This window comes from Hyposmocoma kahamanoa, unplaced genomic scaffold (assembly GCF_003589595.1).
Source record: "Hyposmocoma kahamanoa isolate Upper Pololo Valley unplaced genomic scaffold, ASM358959v1 96929, whole genome shotgun sequence".
Lineage (NCBI taxonomy): Eukaryota > Metazoa > Arthropoda > Insecta > Lepidoptera > Cosmopterigidae > Hyposmocoma > Hyposmocoma kahamanoa.
The window spans coordinates 218,704-225,376 of NW_020655285.1; positions in this window are offsets into that span (position 1 = coordinate 218,704).

A 6,673-nucleotide genomic window follows, 5' to 3' on the forward strand; every position below is an offset into this window, starting at 1 on the left:
TCGGTTAATGTACTAGGACCACATATACGATAATGGCCGACCTCAATCAAATACAACCAGCAGAAATACAATTAGTGATCGGATAATAGGATGATTATATACCTGAAGTTCAATTTTTTCCGTGAATTGTTATTAAAGTGTGGACGCGACTTCTCAAAATACAGTTTTTGTAGGTACTTTTCAATCCCTGGTTCTCTGAGTGGCATGGCATGTGACGATTTTTATATTTGAAGTACATTTTCGAAATATTTTTTTTTACCCGCTAGTACAAAAATCTTGGATCGACGCATTGTGTGGGTTTGTGTTAAAAGATTCTTTAATAGATAGATAGCTTTTTACGATAGTCCTATTTCAATATGGTACTTTTTTCTTTGTAAATATAACTTGTGGGAAATGGTTTAAAGGTACGTCTCAATGACCTCATGAAATACAGGATAGTAAAGACTGAGTTTCAGTAGTAACACTACCAAGAACGTCGAATTTATACTTTAAATTGTCAGGATTTTATGATTACCAGTTCCCTGAATGTAGTAACTTGAACTTTTTCAAGGCGATAGTAGTAGGCATTATTTTAGTGTTCATACTCCATGGTAGACCTCATCGTCACTTTCCATCAGGTGAGATGGAAGTCAAATACGCACATATTATATCATACAAGAAATAACATGACGGTATTCGACCGGAGTTGTGTCTTAGATCGTCAACATTCTCGTCATCCACGATGTGGGTGTTCCCGATTTTATTCAACCAATTAACACGCGGGTATTCTACGTCACAATTACTTTTTCTTTTTTTAATTATTGAACAAAGTTGAATCATGCAGCACATAATGAAAATAATTGCGAATGAGCCCTACAACAAAAGTAGTTAAGTTGAGAAACGTTTGTATCACGGTGTCGAAAACAAGGACGTGTGCGTCTGCGACCCGTCAGGAAACGTAGTCAAATCAGTCACTCAAACAAACCTTTAATTTTTCCCGATAAAATTTAAGATACTCATTTGTATTCTAAAATATGTAACATGATGAGTAGAAAGATTTTATCAAACCTTTCACTTCGGCGTTCACACGAGCAGTCTATCACGTCGGGTTCATGAAATATAAAACACAGCGAACGGGCGAAGCGCGGACGAGGCGGGAGGACTCGACACGGCTCCGTACAAATTGCGCCATGTCGAGGTTGTACTCTGGTCGCGCTCGTTCACCGTATTCGTAATTCTTGACTATCATGCTCAATTGCTCATTGCATCTTTTGATAATATATACAACATTTGTTTCATCGAGAAATTTTCAGGAGTCTAGCTTACTTTACTGTGACAACAAAATCAAATTAGTTGGTATAGCGACTGGCACGGTAAGCTAGAAGACGTCGGTTCGAATCCGGCCGGATCGAAGGAATTTTTTCTGAGTGTTCGATCTTTGTATTAATAAATATAACAAAATCAAACTTTATTTATTTAATTTCAGTAAAAGTGAAAAACTAAACGTTTTATTAAAAAAATTACAAATATGTCATAGCAATTGACGCTCCTAAAAGTTTGTTATTTTACAGTGACTCAAATAAAACTCGGAATAGGTGAAACTAAAACATTTAATTCCGAACGGCCGTTGTTTTGATGATGCAACCAGCCTCTCACTCATCGTAATGGTTTGCGGTGAGATCCCCAACAACAAGTGTCAACGAAGACGCAGGAACAAAGCCGCTCGAATCATTATCATCACAAGATGGCGCGATTTGCACGCGCAGTTTTTATTGTGGACGGTGTTGGCTGATTTCGATTCACAATTACTACTGCATCGCAGGTACGCTATGAGAATAACAAGTTTGCGAAAACCGAAAACTTGTATAAATGGCGCCAGTAATTGAAAGGGCCCCGAGAGAGGGCACGCCACGCCCACTATTCGGGAAATTACAACGTTTGAATAGTGGAAATTATATCAAGATAAATCGACAAATACATATACATAAACAAGCACCGTGCTCAAACGGAATCATATTGGACCCCACGCTGGCACGGGTTCTATGGAAACAGAAACAAATAAAATTAGGATGTGTTTGGGATTTTAGAAATAATACCAGTGTCTAGGCAAGACAAGCTATTTACACAAAGTAGAAGCATAAATAATTAACTATTAAAAGAAACTTACCCAGTGGAAGTTCAATAGTAATTATACTTCACTTGTTCTTCCGAGAGATTATATTTAACTATATTTAACTATATTTAACTATATATTTAACTGCCTCCGTAGCCGAACGGTTACCACGCCGGACTGCCACGCAGAGGTCCCAGGTTCGATTCCCGGGCCGGGAGAAATATTTGTATGGCCTACATTTATATCTCTCGTGAGTTTGGGTGTAATTTGTGGTTGTCTATGTGTGTGTCCATGGCACCCGCGACACAGGGTTTCCCTAGTGCGGGGCTATGTTGAGTGTGAGCGTTATTATTATTATTATTATTATATTAACTTGTAGATGTTCAGAGTATGAAATAAAATAAATATTAATATAATCAACCTTGTTTTAATCTTACAAAGTGCCTACTTTGGAAACAATTGACTAATCATTAAATACATTTAAGTATCAACCTGAGACAGAATTGATCTAGGACAAATTTTCTTCAACCAGAGTATCATCAATGACTGGTCTATTATAGAACGTGGCAAAAACTTTAGATGTTCCACTCCATCCAGTGGTTTTTCGTATTAACTGAAGATTTACTCCTAACCTTTGCGCTGTAGAAGTCGAAGCATGCCTTGTGCTATAAGCATTAAACACTGATGTGTTTATTCCGCTGTGTTCAAGCATAAGTTTTATCCATCTACTAAGTGTCTGAGATGATAAATCTTCGACATTATTATTTTTTCTTATACTTTCTGTTTTGTCTAAATAACAATTAAGTGTCTTTGCCGGACAAATTTTCGGGTTTTCCAGATAAAATGGTAACACCAAGACAGGTTGAGTTCTGTTAACACCAGAAGTTTTTATAAAATCTGGAATTTTAATACGCATTTTGGTGTCGGTTTTTTCCACATTACAAACTTTAATAATTGACAAAGTCTGCATTCTTTGAGCTGTCACTAATACTAACAGTGTAATGAATTTTTTGGAAAGAGTTTTAGAGATATACTTTCATTATGTAATGTATTGAGATAATTTAACACTATAAATGTATCCAAAGTACCAAAGCAGACTTGTGAGTATTCGTCAACGTGAGGTATTTCAAAATAACCGATGGTGAAGAATCAAAATAATCATAATTGTGTTGGGTACAAAAAGTATACCATTCTTTCAAACATGATTGATACTTCTTGAAAGTATTTATAGAGATAGAATCTAACGCTTCGACGGGAGCTCCTCTTCTTATTAACGCTTCCCGGACAAAACTCCTGCCATCAAAGGCAGGGTTTTGTGTAGCGGATGTTGTACTCTGGAAGAAGACGACAACAAGCGTAAATTAGCATTTAGAATGATAAGCTCAGAGTCAAGTAATAGATTAAATAAGGGAAACCAGGGCTGATTCGGCCAATTAGGTGCCACAACAATGCCCCTCGCAGTTTCTGATACAATTTTAGACAATACTTTTAAAATTAAACAAAAGGGGGGAAATGCGCAAAATAGAAACCCTTTTCAGTTAATCGTAAATGCGTCAATAGCTATAGAATTTGGATCGCCGTGGCAAGAGACGTATTTTGAACATTTGTGATTTAACCGGCTGGCAAACAAATCAATTTCAGGCTCACCTAGTTTCTGTACAATAGTTTTGTAAGCAAAAGTATTGAGTTGCCATTCAGTATCCTCATTTCTTTGTCTGGATTCAGAGTCAGCGACCGAATTGTCAGCTGATGTTATGTACGAAGCGAATACGAAATTACGTCTAGCTTCACACCATTCCCATATGTCTCTAGAGGCTTTATTTAAATGTGGATACTGAATGCCACCCATTCTGTTTATGTAGGCAATAGTAGTTTTATTGTCAATGCGTAAAAGCAATTCCGAATCATAAAACTCTTTACCGAAAATTTTCAAAGCAAAATAAGCCGCGATTAATTCTAGCTCATTTATATCTTTCCTGGCTTCGTCGGCGGACCAAAATCCACCAGCTCTTTGACTATCACAAGCAGCACCCCAATCGCTCATAGATGCGTCAGGATATATTTCAATAACATAATTAGTTTTACGTATAAATAGGAAATGAAACTATTTTTCCGGGTTTAAATCGCGTATATTTGTTTTTTCAGACAAACCGACGTTTCGGGTCCTTTACAGGTCCCATGGTCACGGTTGATTGACCAGAGGGTGCTTTTGTAAAACTGCATGAAGCACAAAGAGTTGTCTCACTGTCAAAACTCTAGAGATGGAATATAATTCTTTAGTAGGAAATCTGTAGGGTTTGGAGTGAATGACTTTGAGAACAGCTCTCTGTGCTCTCTCAACCTTGAAAAAGAACTTTTAGTAGCGCAGCCCCAGACTGGCACACAGTAGGTAAGGACTAATTCGCAGAGAGCTGAATAGATCATGTTTTATATTTCCGTACCGGCGGACTGTCGGATTGTTTTAAAAATATGTATAAGGCGCCTAACTCTCGTGGAAAGCTTATCAATTTCAAGTGACCAATTTGGATTACTATCTATGTAGACACCAAAGTGTTTTATATTGGATGTTTGGGATATGGGAGTGCAGTTACAGTTATTATTAATTCTATTACATTCAGAGTGGAGATACAAATTATAATATGGATGAGGTTTACTGTTATTCCTAATGGAGAAGGGGATGAAATTTGTTTTGGAAAAGTTTAATGTTAGAAGATTCTGAGTCAACCAATTATTGATAATGATCAAGTTACTCTCCGCGGTCGATTTTATCTCAGCCTCAGATAATTTGAGTAATTTTTATTATAATGCGTAGGTACCAAATTATTGTTCGCCATTTCACGGTTAGGATTGTGAAGATTGAGAAGAATTAATTAAATTAATTAATTAATTAAATTAATAAAATAATTGAATTAAAGTAATTTAAAATAATGAGCCATGATAATATTGATCCTGTTATTAGGAGTTTGAGAACTACGAGTGTATGGTACTATGGTGATTTGGTAGATGAAGTGTGTAAAGGTAAAGTGTATTTGTAATTTTTATTGTATGATATAGAGCTAAATGTAACATTAAGAGAAAGAGGAGACTTAATATTAGATGCAAATTTAATGTAGTTAATTATAATAATATAGAATCATTGCTGTCTTTGGAGCTCCTGTAGAAATTGCTCAGATTTGACAAGAATGAGTTTCGCACCGTGTTCCTTTCGGAGGAAAACTTTGCCGTTGGCAGACCAGCAGAACTCGTATTTGTTGAGTTTTGCGAATTCTCTAGCTAAGTAAAACAGCTTCTTCGTAGCGCTCAGTAGATATTCTGCGATGTAAATAGGCTGGAGTTTTCCCTGGCATCCTATCAGCGAGCAGTTTAAACGATCTTCTTTGGATCGGGCCTTGTTGTAACTTTTCGCTGCGGTAATAATCTGGTCTTTATCTTGCACAGAGATAAATTCTACTACAATAGATTTAGTAGTCCCTGGTTTGCCAGGAATGCGATAGATGTCGCGGATACCTTTGTTAGGTGTTTGAAGGATTATACCGAGTTTCGACACCATCTGGTTGAGGTTAAATGTGGACTCTAGTTCAGAGGTTGGTACGTTACGTATCTCAATAGAAGAGCCGCGCGAGCACTGTCCAATATCTGTGATCTTTTTTTCCAGTTCATTGATAGTGTACAGATATTCTTTTTTCTCTTTTTGCAATGTGCCAATTTGTTTATTCATGTCTTCGAACTTCTTATTCATGAACGTCATAGATTTTTTTTCAGTTTCAAAGTTGGACTTCTGAATTGCAAGATTTTGGATTTTCAATTCAGCGATATCGGAAGTCAGCTTTGACATAAAGTACACTTTGCTCAGTAAGAACACGATTCAAGTTAGCTTCTTGCTCGACTTTCCATGCATTGAGAATTTCTTTGATATCGTCCTTTAGTTCACGCATTTCACCGCCAGGTGAGGTGGTGGGACAAGGTCTTTTAGAGCTTCGATTTTGAGTATTCACATTATTGTGGTCAGAGTGCAGTAGAGAATGGGGAAGATTCGGTTCAGATTGGGCTTGGATCAACGGTGAAGCAGGCGGCGGCGTACGACGGAGAGACATTTTGTGCAGGAAATCAGAGTGTGCTGTATTTGTCTCGCTTCAAAAACCCGCTAGGGGAGCACCTTATGATTCTGGTGTTTAGGTGCGACAAAGAGATACCGAGGTAAGCACTAAAGTGGAGGGACTAAGAACAAAAACCAGTCGTGCGAGAAACCGGTCGCCCAGCCAATTGTCCTTAAGGCAGAGGTATATCACGTTGGTCGGTCTAAAACAGTGTCGACCAGAGACGATAGACTCGATTGATGTATGTATGTAACGGCCGTAACACTGAGGTCGGGAGCACTGGTTTCACTCAAATAACTCGCGAGAACACGACCATTTGACACGGCGACTCTGGCGAAACTGAATAAATTTTTTGGCGGAATTTGTTCAAGAGTTTTAAATTTAGAATCATTCGTTTGTCACCATTTGGTTTTTCCAATAAAAAAATATCTTACACACGAATTGGTTTTTACAGGGTGAACATTTACGTACTACGGTCCCGGTC